Source organism: Bos javanicus, chromosome 2 (assembly GCF_032452875.1).
Source record: "Bos javanicus breed banteng chromosome 2, ARS-OSU_banteng_1.0, whole genome shotgun sequence".
Taxonomy (NCBI): Eukaryota; Metazoa; Chordata; class Mammalia; order Artiodactyla; family Bovidae; genus Bos; species Bos javanicus.
Genome location: NC_083869.1, coordinates 53,272,875 through 53,291,607, shown reverse-complemented (window position 1 = coordinate 53,291,607; position 18,733 = coordinate 53,272,875). Strand labels below are relative to the sequence as shown.

At 38.0% G+C, this 18,733-nt stretch overlaps 1 protein-coding gene and 1 long non-coding RNA gene across 3 annotated transcripts in view; one reads left to right on the top strand and one right to left on the bottom strand.

Annotated features, from left to right (window-relative positions):
• The window catches only part of ARHGAP15 (Rho GTPase activating protein 15), a 701,521-nt gene that overhangs the window by 416,664 nt on the left and 266,124 nt on the right, over positions 1–18,733 (top strand). The window lies entirely within an intron of this gene.
• Positions 4,769–17,374, bottom strand: LOC133260438 (uncharacterized). The gene is made up of 2 exons (XR_009740812.1): positions 17,228–17,374; positions 4,769–5,529 (listed from the first exon to the last, which is right to left on the bottom strand). It is a non-coding gene; the product is annotated as an uncharacterized LOC133260438 (long non-coding RNA).

Sequence of the window (18,733 nt, the reverse complement as noted above, 5' to 3'; positions counted from 1 at the left end):
CTGTGATTTCCTTTCATTGATCTGAGCTGTATTCACTGTCTTCTGAATCCCATGCCTTTTCTTTCTTGCTTTAATTTCTTCTCTTATTATGTAACAGCCTTCAGTAACTCATTTAGAAAACATGAGACCTTGACTGTCTAAAAATATCTTCAGTATGTCCATACACTTAATCAATAGTTTTGTTGTGCATAAAATCCCATTGCCTCTAGAATATAGAGTTGCAGTTTCCATTCTTACTCTTGTTCCTTTGAATTCTTTTTTCTTTCAGAATCGTTGATTTCTTTTGTCTGTTGTTTTTTTTTTGATGGGGGGAGTCTTTGAGATTCTATAGTCAAGATAATGTATACAGTTGGCAGAATTTTTAAATTTTATTTTGCTTGGCACTCAACTTGAAGAATTGTGAATCTTTGGCTCTGGAATTTTTTCTCTTTCTTATTATGTTAATAATTTTCTCCCATCAGTTTTCTGTTGCCCTCTTTGTGATCTTTAGGATGTGAGTATTAGATCATCAGAATTGGTTTTTCTCGTGTTCTGAAAGAATTCTCAGTTTCATCATACTTTTTGCTTCAACAATTATATTTTCAGTTTTCTAGACATCCTTCTTCTTCTCGGTTCTTTTTTACACACCTCACTCTCTCGCATTATATGAGGACAAGTTTTGTTTGACCATGCTGCTCCCATTCCTAATAGTGAGGATGATACTTAACACTCAGTAAACGTTAATTCATTGAATAAGAGAGAAAATAGAAAATAGATTATATTTTTTTCTAACTTATCAACTTGTATAAATTACAATTTGCTGTTGTTTTGGACTTTTAATTTTAAGATTTTCTCTTCTTTGAATCATCAATGTCATCTGCATTCCTTTTACTCATATATTTGTCTGATTCTCTTTCCATCACATTAGTAACTTCACCCCCATGTCTGGTTGGCCATTGCTCTTCGTTCTTGTTACAAAATGAGGCTCCACAAAAATGAGCTGTAATTCTGCATACATGGGTAGAGCTAGCTTGTCAGTGGTATGTTTTTGCTCTAGGGTGATCTATAGGAACTATCAAACCTGCTTGAAATATCAAATATCTCCATAGGGTAGTGTATGCCTTATATACTTTTGCTAAACTGAATAAATCTGTGTACAACTTTTTATAGTGAGAGAAAATTTTCAACTCTCTTTTATAATTAAGAGAATTGAGTTTATTTGAAAGCATAACAGCTTTAGAATGTGACTAAGTTAAAGGTAAATTCTCTCATTTATCAGTTATAAATTTAATATTTGGTTATCAACTTTTGGGTTTATAAAATTTACATCATAAAATTCAAATGAAATTATATTTAAGTTTATTTATTTTAAATGTAAATGAAAGAATCTCACATAGTGCCCAACTTATCTTAAACATTCAGCAGCTCCCTTGTTTCCTTCCTTCCTTCCTTCTATCTTTCCTTCCTTGATTTCATCTTTCTTTCCTTTTTCCCCCCTTCTTTCTTTTCTTACTTATGTTTATAGAGGAAATCATGACCAAGATGACCCTAGGAAAACACTCTCTCAAGTATTCTTTTAATGTTTGAGAAATTAATCCAGACAAGTATCAAGGAAAGGAAGCAGTAATTCATTTCTTCAAGGAAAGTGTAAAAATCATTTGCAATTGGCTCATATTTACCATTTTGGGTAATTTTTATTATGGTACTCTTTATACAAAAATGGGCATGAGCTCATTTTCTTTTCTATCTACACCCACTAACATGGTGTCATCCAATTGCTAAAATGTTTAATAATTATCCAAACAGACAATTGTTTAAGTTTCTGGCATATGAGAAAATAATATCTTTGACATCACAGTACTTTTGTAAAATATATGTTCTACTAAAGAGTAAAGAAAGCTTTGCCATCCAAGTTGCTGATACAAGTTATTAGCCCTAAAGTTTCAGCAGTCATGTTTATGAATAGCAAAATCATTGAGTTAAGAGGACAGTATTTTTAAAGTAATTTGTTAGAGCTAATGTATGACAAAGTAACCTACCTGTCACATTGTTAATTTAAGCAAAATATATATGAGCAACACTGCAATATACCTTTGAGTAGAGATATGCTCCAACTTGCCACATTATCAGTGTTAGTCTGAGAATAATTATATTTGAATTTATATACTGGGGCATGGGTCTATCATTGCTTGGGCCTGAAATACTCTCACAACTTCCACAATATGCATTAATGTGCTTAAAAATATCTTGTAAATCTTCTTTTCTTTAAACTTCTTTATGGTTCATAATTGAACTGTGATCCTTACGTGTGAGCTGTGTCATGATTTAATATTAACCAAAATTAATAGCCAACCTTAAGCTGCTTTATCTTGGCCTATAAGCTTCCTGGTTCCTCTGCATTTATAGTTCCCAGGCAGTTTCTGTTATTTAAAGGCTCTTGGGAGCAAATGTGTTCATAATAGAGTACCACATAGCTAGCTTTTGTTCAATAATAAAATACAGGTCACCACGAAAGATGGCAAATGTTGAGGAAAAAGTGCACCTGGCTAGCAGGTTAAGCCCATGTCTTTTAAAAGCCTGTTATCCAGAGAGGAAATGATCCTGATATTATGAGATATTAAAAGCAAAATAACTTCAGAGCAACAAGAGAGAAATGAGGTTCAGAAATGGGAGCAAATTAGGTAAGGGGGAAAGAATGAGCCAGAGTAATGACTTGGTTTCCCTGTGGTTCAAGAACTTATTTTCTTATGGAAGGAGAACTTTTCACACAGCATTCATTAGAATATATTATTTGAGATGGTGACTTACCTATACTTGATTTTTAGTATCTACAAAATGATATTATCTGTAATTTCCTGCTATAAACTACTATATTTCATATGTTTGCAGGTAATATTATTTTTCTACTATTCTCCTTTTTTCTTCCTTTAAATTATATTACTAACATTTGAGTTGAGTTCTCAAGATCTCTGGTTGTTTTTAGGTAAAAGAAAGTTCTGGATAATATCAGCCTTTAGCACTAAAGCTGACTGTATTCCTAGTAACAGCATTCTAAATACGGAGAATATAAAATGAATAAGACCCAGTTGATTTGAAAATAGCATACTGGCATTTTGTTGTTAGCCAATGGCCTCTAAAACCCATATTAATTCTTGTCCTGGCAGAAGATGTTGGGTTTAGCCATTCCATGGACTATTTATTATTAAAAGACTGCCCAGTGTTTTGGCACAGCTTACAGAGTTAGTCTAATCTTGGTGAGAGTTCGAAATATTGTTTTTAAGCCTTCCAGTTTGAGGACTGACAAGTTTTCATAAAGTAAGAAGAAATCAGCATGAGCACCAGTAAGGAAACAGTACCAGGTAGAGACAGGTTTTGTTTTGTAATAAACCATGTTTTAAGCATACTCTGTGCTCTAATTCAAATTGTATATGTTTGTGCATATGTGTTTGGGCATGTATGCATGTGTCTGTAGATCATGTACAGGATAAGAAGCCTCTCCTCCCTCCCTGACATTGCACCAGCCCAAGTTTATTTGCTCTCTGAAGCATATCCTCAACTAGTTGCAGATGACCAAGTCAGGCCAATGTGATTATTTCCTTCCTGGGTCAAAAGGCTGCTGTGCTGCCCTCTGGAGAGGCGGTCTATGACCGCTCAATCCTCTAATCACATCCTAAATCTTTCCTCCATGAAACCACCTGAAGAGAAGAAAAAGATGCAGGGCTCTCGTCAGTGTTCACAGGAGTCCCTCTTTTAAAGGTTAGCATTTATTATTGATACCCTGCTGTTCTCCAGCAGGTGTTCTCATACCACACAGTTCCCTCATGACTCCTAAACCCAGCTCACAGGCAGGGGAAGATTCTTCAGCTGAATTCTTGTTAGCTTTTCAGGACCTCGGTAGACTGTACAGACTGCATCCAAAACCAGTGCTGGCACTTTACCTTCTCCTTTGTAGTTGTTGTAATTCTGTTGCTGAAAATACATTGATTTCATTTTGTAGTGGGATGGATAATGGAGGGAGAGGAAACCAGAGTTTCTTTCTGACCGGGAGATGGAAAACTTGAACAAATGTGTGTATAAATGCTTCATATATAGTGAGATGAATTCAGTTTTTCATAGTGCTTGGAAAAGGAGGTACTCATGGTATGATTGGAATTCGAGAGTCCATTTGTATGTATGCTGACTGTGTCTCTGGAGATGATACAATTCAGAGCTCTCCCAACCAGTTTCTCCTCATGAGGGTCCACATTCAGCAGATATGTGGATGGCTACGAGCATAGGAAATGTTGCTGCTGCTGCTGCTGCTGCTAAGTTGCTTCAGTCGTATCCGACTCTGTGGGACCCCAGAGATGGCAGCTCCCGTCCCTGGGATTCTCCAGGCAAGAACACTGGAGTGGGTTGCCATTTCCTTCTCCAATGCATGACAGTGAAAAGTGAAAGTGAAGTCATTCAGTCATGTCAGACTCTTCGTGACCCCATGGACTGCAGCCCACCAGGCTCCTCCATCCATGGGATTTGCCAGGCAAGAATACTGGAGTGGATATGTTACCATCAATAATTCATTTTGACATATCTTAACATGAAAATGGGCTTCCCTAGTGGCTCAGTGGTACAGAATCTGCTGGAGACGTAGGTTCGATCCCTGAGTTGGGAAGATTCCTTGAAGTAGGAAATGACAGTCCACTCCAGTATTCGTGCATGGGAAATCCCATGGACAAAGGAGTCTGGTGGGCCACAGTCCATAGGGTCACAAAGAGTAGGACACGATTTAGTGAGTAAACAACAACAAAGATTGATATAGTGCTCTTTTTATTTCCTCCAGCATCACTGACAGTGTGGCCTACAAATCTTTCCTCTTAAATTCATGTCTATTATAAATCAGAAATGTTCCACAAATTCCCAACATAAAGGAAAAAAAGAAATGTATCATTTTACTGGGGGGAACAAATATAAGAATATCTCTCTTGTCCAATATAAAAATATCTCTTTTGACTTGTTACCCTATCTGATTAGTGACATTGAAATTTGACCAGCCTCTGTAAAATTTAATCATCAGAAAAATAACTGTATCACAAAAATACTATTCCAGCATATTCAACTTTTCTCTGGGAAATAGGCAAGATGCCATATCAGAATTTGGATAATCATAATTGGTGGTCTGTCAGTATTAGTCACACTGCAACATGAGGAGGTATTATCTCCCAACTTTCCTTTGAAATTGACTATGTTGCTCTAAGTGTGTTTTATCAAAGCATTTTCTGGGGCAACAGATCTGAAAACATAAACTTTATGTAGCATTGTTCCTCCTTAGATATTTCTCTTTAATATGTCCTTTCTTTTTGAAGATAAAATAAAAGTACATAAAAGAGTTCTGGGAATAGGCAGCTATATGTCATAAATACCCTTCACTCCCCCTTGCCCAGGGCCCCTGGAGCCCCCAAAATTTGGAAATAATTTGATTGAAGTGATGACTGCCTTGATCTTGTTTGAATACTCCTCCTTCTTCATTGTCTTTTCTCTATGGGAGGCAACAGTCCTGTCATGGAGTCATTCCTGGGAGAGAAAGAGGTATTTCAAGCAACCATATTTTCCAAACACAAAATTGAGACACATGGCCTGACAATGACATAATATTTGAAATCGAGACTGTGCTCAAAGATCCAGAACATATGGTTGAAAGAGTTTTCTTATAAAAAGCCACTATTAAGACACTTTCTGTATTCTTATTCACAAAGGGCACATTCCTCCATCCCTTTTATTCTCGTGTTAAAATTATTACCCATACGTGGGAAGACTAGACCACTTTTCCCTCAAATGTGTTGCCTTGGCAGTGCAAAAAGCACCCTGTTGACTAAAAAGTTAAATGCACAGCCATCAAGGAAGCAATGCAAACCAGACTGCCAAACATATTATGAATATATTGCGCTTCTTAAAAATGCTAGTTGGTTTTTCGTACTGGAGTATTGACTAACTGTCTGCGTTTGATGTATGGTTTACCAGCCTGATGTCGACTTATGGTTAGAGCTTAACTTGTTAGTTCTGCTTTTGCAGCCAATTCAGAATAACTACAGATGCCTTGAGATATTAAAATTGACTGCTCAAATGGACTCAGTGTGGGAGTTTCATTGGTTTTAAATTGATAACAGCTGAAAGAGTGAATGATTAAAGTGTACATGAGCGTAGGACACAGCTCTTTCACAGGAACTCTTGTGAACAAACTCCCTGAGTGTGGGAATATTTTCTGTCTTTTTATATCATAGTTGTGCCTAAGCAATCTTGAGTTAAATTTTAAAATTGCACAGAAAAAATCAGAAGCCTACAGGAGAAATAATTCCTGAGAAACTGAGATAAATTTTGATGAAGTAGGTTTCTATTCTATAGGGAACGTTTAAAGTTAAGTGGCATTCCATAAGGTGGTAATTGTGTCTATTTCCCAGGCATTTGAGTTAAATAAGCTGTATAGGAAGCATAAACTGTCATAATAGAAGGGCGTGCAAGTGTTGTGTACATCTCTTTTTTCAACTTGCAAAACGTGAAGCACAAAAGTGCCTTATCACAGATAAGTCAAACAAAGCCTTCTCTTTGCTTTCTTATTCTCCTGGGAACAGTTATTATTGTTTTCATTATTTAAAAAGATGATCAGAACACTTTCTTCTCACACAATAAAGAAAACATAAAAGAGAAATAAGAAAACTTTTCTCTCCCTCATCAAATCAACAACATTTATGCAATAAAAAAAGATTTTATGAGTATGTACTTTCACAGTTTAACAGTAGCTTAGGGGAAAAACCCAGGAAAGAAAAGAATACAGAGTCATTTAAAGAAGTTTATAAGAAACAGTGATGATGGTGATGGACAGGGCTGATGACGGTGATATTCTGGTGATGGACAGGGAGGCCTGACGTACTGCAGTCCATGGGGTCGCAAAGAGTTGGACACGACTGAGTGAACTGAACTGATAAGAAATGAATATTTGTTTATATATGTCTTCAACTTACATTTTTCTCAAGAGTTCAGTTATTATTACTGTTGTGATTACATATATGTTATTACAATGTGTTATTACATATTGTGACCTAACTCCATCTTATATTTTCAATTGTCTCTAGCATTTTTCTTACCTTTGATAATATGTTTAAAAAATACTTGGAATACTTTGTATAGCTAACTGATACTGAGCACTAACCTATAATATTAAAGTTGTGTGTGTGTTAGTCTCTCTGCTGCTGCTACTGCTGCTAAGTTGCTTCAGTCGTGTCCGACTCTGTGCGACCCCATAGATGGCAGCCCACCAGGCTCCCCCGTCCCTGGGATTCTCCAGGCAAGAACATTGGGGTGGGTTGCCATTGCCTTCTCCAATGCATGAAAGTGAAAAGTGAAAGTGAAGTCACTAAGTTAATGTCTGACTCTTAGCGACCCCATGGACTGCAGCCTACCAGGCCCCTCCGTCCATGGGATTTTCCAGGCAAGAGTACTGGAGTGGGGTGCTGTTGACTTCTCCAGTGTTAGTCTCTCAGATCAGACCAGATCAGTTGCTCAGTCCTGTCTGACTCTTTGCAACCCCATGAATCACAGCACGCCAGGCCTCCCTGTCCATCATCAACTCCCGGAGTTCACTCAGACTCACATCCATGGAGTCAGTGATGCCATCCAGCCATCTCATCCTCTGTTGTCCCCTTCTCCTCCTGCCCCCAATCACTCCCAGCATCAGAGTCTTTTCCAATGAGTCAACTCTTCGCATGAGGTGGCCAAAGTACTGGAGTTTCAGCTTTACCATCATTCCTTCCCAAGAAATCCCAGGGCTGATCTCCTTCAGAATGGACTGACTGGATCTCCTTGCAGTCCCAGGGACTCTCAAGAGTCTTCTCCAACACCACAGTTCAAAAGCATCAATTCTTCAGCGCTCAGCATTCTTCACAGTCCAACTCTCACATCCATACACGACCACAGGAAAAATCATAGCCTTGACTAGATGGACCTTTGTTGGCAAAGTAATGTCTCTGCTTTTGAATATGCTATCTAGGTTGGTCATAACTTTCCTTCCAAGGAGTAAATGTCTTTTAATTTCATGGCTGCAGTCACCATCTGCAGTGATTTTGGAGCCCAGAAAAATAAAGTCTGACACTGTTTCCACTGTTTCCCCATCTATTTGCCATGAAGTGATGGGACTGGATGCTATGATCTTCGTTTTCTGAATGTTGAGCTTTAAGCCAACTTTTTCACTCTCCACTTTCACTTTCATCAAGAGGCTTTTGAGTTCCTCTTCACTTTCTGCCATAAGGGTGGTGTCATCTGCATATCTGAGGTTATTGATATTTCTCCCGGCAATCTTGATTCCAGCTTGTGTTTCTTCCAGTCCAGCGTTTCTCATGATGTACTCTGCATATAAGTTAAATAAGCAGGGTGACAATATACAGCCTTGACGAATTCCTTTTCCTATTTGGAACCAGTAGTCTCTCAGTCATGTCCAATTCTTTGCAGCCCCATGGACTGTATCCCTCCAGGTTTCTCGGATAATGGGGATTCTCTAGGCAAGAATACTGGAGTAGGTTGCCATTCCCTTCTCCAGGGGATTTTCCTGACCCAGGGATCGAACCCAGGTCTCCTGCATTGTAGGCAAATGCTTTACTGTCTGAGCCACCAGGGAGGACAGTAATGAAGTTGGGATTTATTAAAGAAATTTCATATATAAAGTATATACTTCTAATAATATTAGTAGATACATATATATGTTCAGACATGTAAGATAATCATTATAAAGAATGCTATAATTTTAAAGCAAAATAAGTCATATATATTTGGCCAATATTTATAAGAAAATTTACTATACATTTATTGCTGAAATTTTGCCCCAAATTATAACCTATGTACCTAGAGTAAATCCTAAAATTGCCTAACTTGATGCCTTCCTGAGATGCATACAGCTATTGAATTGTGCTTGGTGTTGTGATGGATAACTTGGGCAGATAGCTATCTAAGAGGCTATTACAAGGATTGACATCTTCATCAGATTTAATTCACTTAGAAATGTAAGAGCAAAGGAGAGAAATTTTCATTCTCTTTCAACAGTTGTTGAGTTCCAATTTTTTAATGATTTTCTTATCTACCCATATTAGACAGGAGGGAGATTTTAGAAGAGATGTAATCCAAGTTAAACACATGTGAGGGTCATTAACTTGAATATATCACTCCTAACTTATCCCTTTGAACTTGGAACTCAAACTCATAGGAGGGAAAAAATGATGGAGGCGGAAGAGGACTGGCCTCGGTTAACCTCACAATGAAGGAATCTATCATGCACTAGAGGCTGAGAAATAAGAAAACAGATGGTCTGAAAATAATGTCTTGAGGATATCTTAGCATCTTGATATTCCAAATAATCTAAATTTCAGAAAAGCTATTATTCCCCCAGATTCCTTCATCATTGCACCACCTCATACATTCCTTCTCTGAACAGTATAACATTATGGTTACGTCTTTTGTGACTGTACATTTCAAATGTACTGGGGCCTTGAGCATGGTACAATTTTTTTATCTTAAAAAGTAATTAGCATAGGATAAATTCAATATTATGTAAAGAATTTGACAGGACCTCACTTAATGTTTTTTAGAAACAATTAACATGTCAGAAGAGGAAGTGAGAGCGCTTTTTGGTCATAAATCTGTTTACATAATTACCAGTTGAAGAAGTCAAACATTTTAGGAGGAAAAAAAATGCAAGGTTAGACCCTGTTTTCATCAAAATCAGGATTCTCAATGATGTCAGATATCTCAAGTTCTCTAACATAAGGTTTTTTATTCATGTATACACTTGTATGCATGCCCCTTTAATCAGAAAAATCACATATTAAAAGTATGATTGAATAATCTTTGAAGAAAAGTAATATTGGTTAGAAATACACTGTCCATTACACACAAGGAAAGACAATTACTTACATCTGTGTGGGAAGTTATGTTCAATTCAAGATGCCACAGCAATATGGAGAAAGTATTTCAAGGGTGGCAATATAGTGTAGGTATTAATATATAAGCTTTCCAAATATGACCACATGGGGCCACATGCCAGGGCACTTTATCAGTAAGATGCCTGTCCCGAACTGCCATTGTGGAGGACAGATTGGAAAGCAGAAAATCTGGCCAGGGAACTGTGGCCTCAGAAAGGATTGATGGGCAGGAGGTAGATGGTGGGGGAAAACAAGATCACAACCCTGCACTAATACCACGTAGAGAATAAATAGCATATTGGAGACAGTTGGGGAGGTGGGACAGCTTATCTAAGGAATTCTGGAGAAGGTAGTAAGTACTTTTGGGTAAAGTTCTAGTGGAAAACATTTCCCAGTGATCATCCAAAGCCATCTGTCCCTACAATCAGTTATTATAGTATGAACACTACCGAATGCCTAGAGAAAGCTTCTGTCTCCCAGATGCAGTTCTCTAACTCAAGAGTCTGAGAAGCTGCCATGTATATGTGTGTTGAGCTCCAGTTTCACCTGCTGAGCTGGATGGTAGACATTCAACTGAGACCCACTGCATGGAGTCTGTGCTAATCCATTTGCCGTACCATCTGGTGGTTAGGGGTGGTGGAAGCATCCTTTGCTGGAGAAGGTCCCAGCCTGTTGCCTCCATTATCACCAGCCTAGACTCCTAGACTACAAGAATATCTAACAAGTAATGCAGCAATGCTGTGCATCCTTGGGAAAGAGAGGTGCTTGAACACAAAACTGTACTTAGTTTTGTATGATATTTAAGTATATAAAGAACACTTGAAATAATGAAATATGTGAAAGACTATTTCCCCCATTGGGTCTGGGGGCATGTGGTGTGAACTGATGAGATGATAGTGACCAACTCTCCCTGTGATTTTTGAAAGAGCTATATGTAACCTGTTTTACTCAGGGAAACAATGTATTGCAGTCATTAAGCCACAAAGATGGTTGAATTTTGAACTAGATTTGAAGTCTGTCTTGGCTCTGCTGCTTATTTTTTGTGAATTAGGGCAAAGTAATGAAATCTGCTGTCTTAACACTTTCCAGATATTACCTCTTAGGATTGTTGGTACTATATAAAGAATAATCAACATAGCAAGTAATAGCTATTCATTCTTATACTCCTAATTCTTCTCTTATTATCTCAGAGCATATTGTATGTGCTTCTTCTCCTGGATGCAGAGTAGATATTCTGAAAATTTCAAAACAGATAAAATATGATGAGATTTTTGTGAGACTGCGTTAATAAAACCAACATGTGGAGCATCCTATCCACTATGTACTATGGTATCCAATAACAAGGCTAAAGAACTCTGCTTGCATTTCTTTATGCTTTGATGGTTATTTACATTACCTACGCATCAGTTCAGTTCAGTCGCTCAGTCATGTCCGACTCTTTGCGACCCCATGAATTGCAGCACGCCAGGCTTCCCTGTCCATCACCAACTCCCAGAGTCTACTCAAACTCATGCCCATCGAGTTGGTGATGCCATCCAGCCATCTCATCCTCTGTCGTCCCCTTCTCCTCCTGCCCCCAATCCATCCCAACATCAGGGTCTTTTCCAATGAGTCAACTCTTAGCATGAGGTGGCCAAAGTACTGGAGTTTCAGCTTTAACATCATTCCTTCCAAAGAAATCCCAGGGCTGATCTCCTTCAGAATGGACTGGTTGGACCTCCTTGCAGTCCAAGGGACTCTCAAGAGTCTTCTCCAACACCACAGTTCAAAGGCATCAATTCTTCGGCGCTCAGCTTTCTTCACAGTCTAACTCTCACACATACTCGTAAATCACTATTTTCTAAGAGGATACAAAGTTTCATAAAGCAGAATCCCCCAAGAAATGAGTGAGGGAGGAAAATGCACAACAAATATGGCATAATATATCAAATGTCAATTGCTTCAAGGGAGATTCAGGTCATAGATTTGGGAAAATTACAAGTGGAAAAAGAAGTGGGAAAGATTACTATTTCTTTTACTCTATGGCCCTTAAACTGAACCTTAAAGTTTTTGGATATGAGAAGAAATGAGTGAGACATGCAAAGTATACAGTTCTAGGAAAGCATGAGTAATAGTGACTTGGATGAAATAGAAAGGATTTAATAAGTCATGGTGGCAGGTGGTTTGCATAGGGCCAGGCTAAGGACCTTGTACTTTATATTATGAGCAATGTTATTATTCACTCAGTACCATTACATATTTTGTATTTATTTGATGAACATATATTGAGGACCTACCATCTGGTAAGTGATAGACTGGATGTTGGGCCCACCAAGATGTGTAAGGTGAGATTCCTTTCTTGAAAATTAGACACTGCCTAGAAAGAAGTATTCTATATTAAAATACAATTATGTCCATATCTCGCCAACTTGGCTCCATTTGAAAAGTCCAATGGAAATACATATAGTTATCCCTTACTATCCACAAAGGATTGGTGCAAAATTTGAAGATGCTACAACCCTGTGTGTAAAATGCTACAGTACAGTCATTTCTCTGTATTTGCTGGTTCTACATCCTCGTATATGTGAAGGACTGATTATATTAGAAAGCTGCATTATGAAATTAATTTTACTTAATTCCTATTTAACCTCAATGGGCCACGTCCCAGCAACCTGTTACTGTGAATGAAGTAACAATGACATGAAGGTAGCAAGGTTTCATAGGTAGCAAATATCACAAGTCTTGACTCCCACCTGTATCATCATAACAATTCAGCCTTTCTGTTTCCAATGTCTCCCTAGCTATCTCTGGGACTCCTGGAGTATATCACATCTGAGGAGAACTGCTCTCTTCATGTTCTTCTTCTCTGATTCCTCTTCTTTGATATCCCATCACCTACAAACTGGCCAAGGAAGGCAATTTGTCATGGCCACAGACAGCCAGTGTCTTCTGATCAATGATTGCTTCAGTGCCTACTTACTGTCCAGAAGTTTCCAAACCTACAAAACCTTTCAGGGGCTGCAATCCCTCTGCTTCCACTGAATTTCTGGCTTTACTCTGCCTCCAGAGCAATCCAGAAGACGGCCCTGCTCCCAGACAACTATATAGTTCATTTGATTTTTTTAGGGCCTGAAGCAACAGTGCTTAGGCTTTGAATCTCACAAAGTGAGAAACTAGCTTCTTTCCATTCTCTCTGAGGCCCTCTCCTCAACAGAACTCGGATCAGCTAGAATACATGAAGCATTCTTCCATCTCTGAGAATTCCCACTGATTCCACAAGCTCAAAATCCTTCTCAAGCAAGCCACTTCTCAAACAGACTGTTGGTGTTTTCACCAACAAATATTAACACTTGCAATTAGACATCTGGGTAGTGACCATCACTCTGCCAATTCATTTGGTAGACCCAACCATTTCATCTTTAATTATGCCTGTCCCACCTTGGGAGGCCCTGTTAGCTGGAAAAGTAATCCGAAGTGTATGAAATAAACCCAGAAAATGTATGCAAAGTGCATCTCCCAATGAAAGTGAAAAGTGTTAGTCACACATTTGTGTTTGACTCTTTGTGACCCCATGGACTGTAGCCCGCCAGGCTCCTCTGTCCATGGAATTTTCCAGGCATGAATACTGGAGTGGGTAGCTATTCCCTTCTCCAGGGGATCTTTCCAACACAGGGATCGAACCTGGGTCTCCTGCATTGCAAGCAGATTCTTTACCCTCTGAGTTACCAAGGAAGCCCATCTTCCAATGAGATATCTATTTATTGAATTCTGTGGACAGCCCTGGGACAGGATAAGCTGTTTTAGAAATGTTAGTGCAAAGTCACTTTCTACAGTAAGGGCTGAGAAAGAAATACACACCATGTTTTACTGGAAGCCCCAAAAGAGACAACATGTTTTCGTAAATGTGTGCATCATGGCCTATTAATTTGGGCTCCTAACCCCTTCTCTCCAATTACGTTCCTGGAAATGTTTTTCAATTTCTTTGCATAAAATAATTAGAGTACGACAGAGAGCAGGCAAACCTGCACAGGGTATACGCCACACCTCCACGGAGCTAGCCAACACTTTCACAGAACCACACCGTTCCCCAGCTCTTAATATGGTTTATTATCAAATCCTTTACCTGCCTCAAAGCACTTTTCATCAAAGCTGCTTTTAAGCTGAAGCTGAGGACCGAAGAATGCCTTTAACAGAATCCTGAAATAGCTTTTAACCCAAGGCTGAGAAGAGAAAGTGCTTTTAACCTAAAGTGCTTCCCTCTTAGGTACTTCAGCATGTACCTAGCACTCAGCATTAGTAGCTGTGAGAACACCCTTAAGACCCAAATGAAAGAGACTCCATTATAGATATTCAAACCCATTATATTAATATATTACAAGTAATATTTGAAATCATTAAGCAGTTTTACTCCAACTAAATTTAAATCTTTTCTTATTGAACTATGCATTCATGCAAATAAATTGAAGTCTTATCACCTGGGATTCTAACAAATCTATGCTGATATTAGGAGGAGTACAGTGTTATTTCCTAGATTTTACTTAATCTAGAGTGAGTCACAATTTCCACACCTTCTCCACCTTAAAAGAAACTTTCAACTTTTATCAATCACTGAATGACATTACCAGCTTTAGTCCCTATTATTATGGGTTAAAAGGTAATTTTATTAAATCATTTAGGTTTAATTCAATCAAATATCTGAATAAATTTCATGTATAAAGTTTTCTTCTTATCCTCATCACTCAAGCAGAAATAAAAGTACTGATTCCATAGTAATTTTAACCCCAGTGAAGTTCCTTCTAAGTGAAGTAAGTAGACGACTTAATCTATAAAAATATTGACTTCAGAGTAATTGTAATAAGTTGTATGCTTGAGCAGTTAAGCTCCATGGACAGTTTTCTAGTTTAAAAACATAAATTGTACACAAATAGGGATAAAGTAGCAAAGTTTGACATCATTAAATTTTATTCCCTTTTCCTTTGATAGACCCCCTCAGTAATGCTAATAAAATGATGATAGGCGAAGGAAAAACAGAAAATATTGTCAACCCAAAATGTAAATAATCAGCCTTTGCTAAGCAAAATTTGGTAATGTTGATCATCCAAAGTGCATTAATGCAAACTAAACTGAAATACATTTCTTTCATACTCAAGTTATCATAAAACAGTCATTACATAAAAGTCACTTTTTTATATACATTGTCTTCTCTTATTCATATATCCATTCATTCACTTATTCATGTATTCATTCATTTACTTATTCACTTATTTTTACTTGGCATCCAGAAGGGAATGTAATAGGAGGCAATAGAAATACATCTATTTCTATAGGAAAGAGGAAAAATTTTGTTTATCTTGTTCTATTGTATAAAGCTTCCTTCACCTTGAATATTCTTTTCTAGCTTCTTCTTCCTAGTAAACTTCTTTTCATTTTTAGTCTTCCAGCTCAAAGTTACCAACTCCATAAAGCCATTTCTGTCTTCCTCATTCTGAATCAGTCCTCTTTTCTGTTTATCCCCACACTATAATTTCATTGTTTGAGACTTTTAATACCTTCCAAGGAGACCGTGAATTGTCTCTGGTGGACTAAAGAGCATCTTAACTTCACTCTGCTTTAAAGGGAGTAGGAAAGAAGGGACGGAGGGCATCAAATCTTTCAGTGGTTTTAGAATTCCTATTTATTTACAATTTCTCATTCCTTCTTGTGGAAACTTTTAAGCCACTGGGTGCTCCTTTAGTGAAGACTGCCCCTTACACCAGCCTCCAGATGTTGGGCTACTCCTGTGTTAAGTCTTTGAACTTCTCTTCTCTTTTCCTTTTCCTTCTTAGACTACTGAGCACTATTCAAATATTCCAGGGCTGAAATATTCCAGCCCTGTGGTTTCAAATTCCTATGATAGGTTTTCTAAACTTAGTACTTCAAACTCCAGACCCTTGAAACTCCAGACTTGCACATTCAAACATCTATTTGACATCTCCTGGGATGCTTGGTAAGCCATCTCACAGTTTTATAGAGCACTCCTTGCCTCCCAAGCTACCATGTATTCTCAACTCCAGGAAATGTCTCTGCTATTTGCCAGCTGGGGTCTCTCTCCCTGCTATTCTGTCCCATCTACACTCATCAGCAAATCCCACCTTAAAAATGTATTCTCGATTCAACCACTTTTATTTACTTCCATTGTTTCCACCCTATCTAAGACCATGATCTCTCCCTGAACTATCTCACCAGCTCTCTAGCTGACCTCTCTGCTTCTTTTCCTCACCCTCTTAAATACAGTCTGCACATAGCAACTAGAAAGATTATTTAAAAACATAAATCACTTTACATAACTTCCCTGCTCAGTAATTTCCAGTTACTTAAATCATACTTAAAATCATATGTATTTTTCTTCCTGTGACCTATAGGGTTCCACCTGCTATGTCCACTAGGCTACTTTTACAATTTCATCCTCAACCATACTTCCTGTTTATCATTTCACTTCAGTCACACCAGCCTTCTTGTTGCTCCTCCAAGTTACCCCACTTATTCTCACTTGCTATTCCTCTGATTAAATATTCTATCCACATATTGGTATGGCTCGTGCCTTCACTTCTTGGGTCTCTGCTCAGTGCCATTACCTCTAAAAAGTCTTCTCTGATAACTTCTCTCTTGCTCTCTCTCTCTCTGGCATGCTTTATTTTCTCATAACACCTATCACCACCTGATATATTAATGTGCGTACGTGCTTGTTCCTCCCATATACATACAGAGTGTGTAAAGACAGAGAGTGTCCTATTCATTATTCCATCCTCTTCAGGCATTGAAAAATACTCAGGGATGGATTGATTGAATGGATGAATATAAAAATGCAGTAATATCCACTTGGTCAAGCCATTCTCTGTGTTGTGATTCTGTGCACACACATATGGTGGAGTGTGTGTGTGTATGTGTTCTTTTAGGTAAGCACAGAAAAGAAGTATAGGACAAAGATTGGCCTAAGGGAGACAAATAAAGAAAAAAGGTATACTCATTGTTATATTTGAGTTAATAAACTGTTCATTTAAGATAAAGGTGTCTTTCTGGCTGGTGGACCCACCAATATGTACATTGCATTACTTGGATCAAATGGAGTTGAGATCTATTTTTAATAAGAGTTTGGCAGCTTAAAAGGAAGGGCCAGAGGACGCTTTATAGAAGTCTTGTTTGAGGTTGAGAGTGTAACTGCTGAAAGCCTGAAAAGAAAAGGAGGAGGGAAAATGGAAAGGACTGCGGAAGGACCCTCCATACTGTTTGGATGGCAGCCAGTCTGTCTCTGACCCTCATCTTTGGCTGATCCTGTCAAAGGGTGCTACCTTTGAAGCAACTATCCAACGTTGACTGGAAGCTCCAGATCCCAACCTTCCTTTGTTGGGGGAGGTCTTCTGCCTAGAGCCTCGATCAGTCTCCTCCAGGCCAGTCTTTCCAGGGTAGACATTATCATTTTCTGCCAGCGACTTTAAAGTCTGTTAGATCAGATGAGATACAAAAATATGAACAAACATGTGGGAAGAACCATACACAGAAGTGTATATACTTAAAATTCCTATTTATTTAGATTCCAAACTACTTGAAAGTTAAAATAATTAAGCTTTTTCCTGGACTTGCCACTTATGAGAAAAAAAAATCATGAGTAAACAAAGCAATGAGAGAGATTTACTTCCAGTTTATATTAAGAGACTCAGCAGAGAATCAGTGCAACTTTTGATATCTGTGTAATAAAAAGCAATAGCTGATATTTTTAATCAAAGCCCTGAGGTATTATAAGATAATTCAGTACCTCCTGAAACTCTTAAACATATATTAAATTCAGTGCTAGTGTTTTAGCATTAAACATATTTCTCTCTATCTTAATTCAAAGACATAAGCCACCAGAATACTACAGTACTTAATTTAAATCACGTATTTCTTCAAAAAGTCTCAGTGAAGTTGTGGGAGAATTATATGATGGGGGCTCATAAAGAGAGTATTTTAAAGGTAAGAAAAAAAAATGCAAGAATGGAAGTAGAGAAAATATAAGAATAGAGATAGGATTCCTTGATAAGTAATCTAAAAGTTTGGGTCTGGAAACCTACTCACAAAGGGAAACTACATGTCACTTACTGTTTAAAGTCAAAGGATGAAATCACCTAAATTGCTGAAATTCCCCATCTTGAGAATATTATTTTTGTCCTCCATCAGCCACTGCCCTGTCCTTACAGCAGCCTATTGGGAAATGATCTGCCTGTGTCTGTGGCATTTTAGAGGGAGAAAATTTCCTAGTGAACGCTACCTACTAAGGAAGCTACAAGGCTTGTATTTTTTCTCATTCCAACCCATTTTTTAGACAAAATCTCATTCACTTGAACATCATCTATTAGAACTTCAAATCTTGAGTAACTGATGAACAGACGTCATTAGGACATTAGTGGGGGGGGGGGGTGACATCCTGTCCCTCTCAAAGTCACAAGACAGCAACACAGCTGCTGTATTTCCTTTTTCTTACTTCTTGGCTCTCCTGAGAACTTTGGATTAAGCCTTTCTAAGACTGGCCCCTCACCTGCAGTAATTTCTTTGAGGAATTCATAAATTGCTTTTTTTTTAATCTAACTTATTTTATTTAATTTGGAATATAGTTGATTTCTATTCTAAAGAGCCTCTTGAGGGTGAAGAAACTAAAGAGCTTCTTGATGAGGGTGAAGGAGGAGAGTGAAAGAGCCGCCTTAACACTAAATATTAAAAAAAACAAAACTAATATCATGACATCCAGCCTCATTACTTCATGGCAAACAAAAGGGGAAGAGGCAGAAGTAGTGACAGATTTCCTCTTCTTGGGCTCTGCT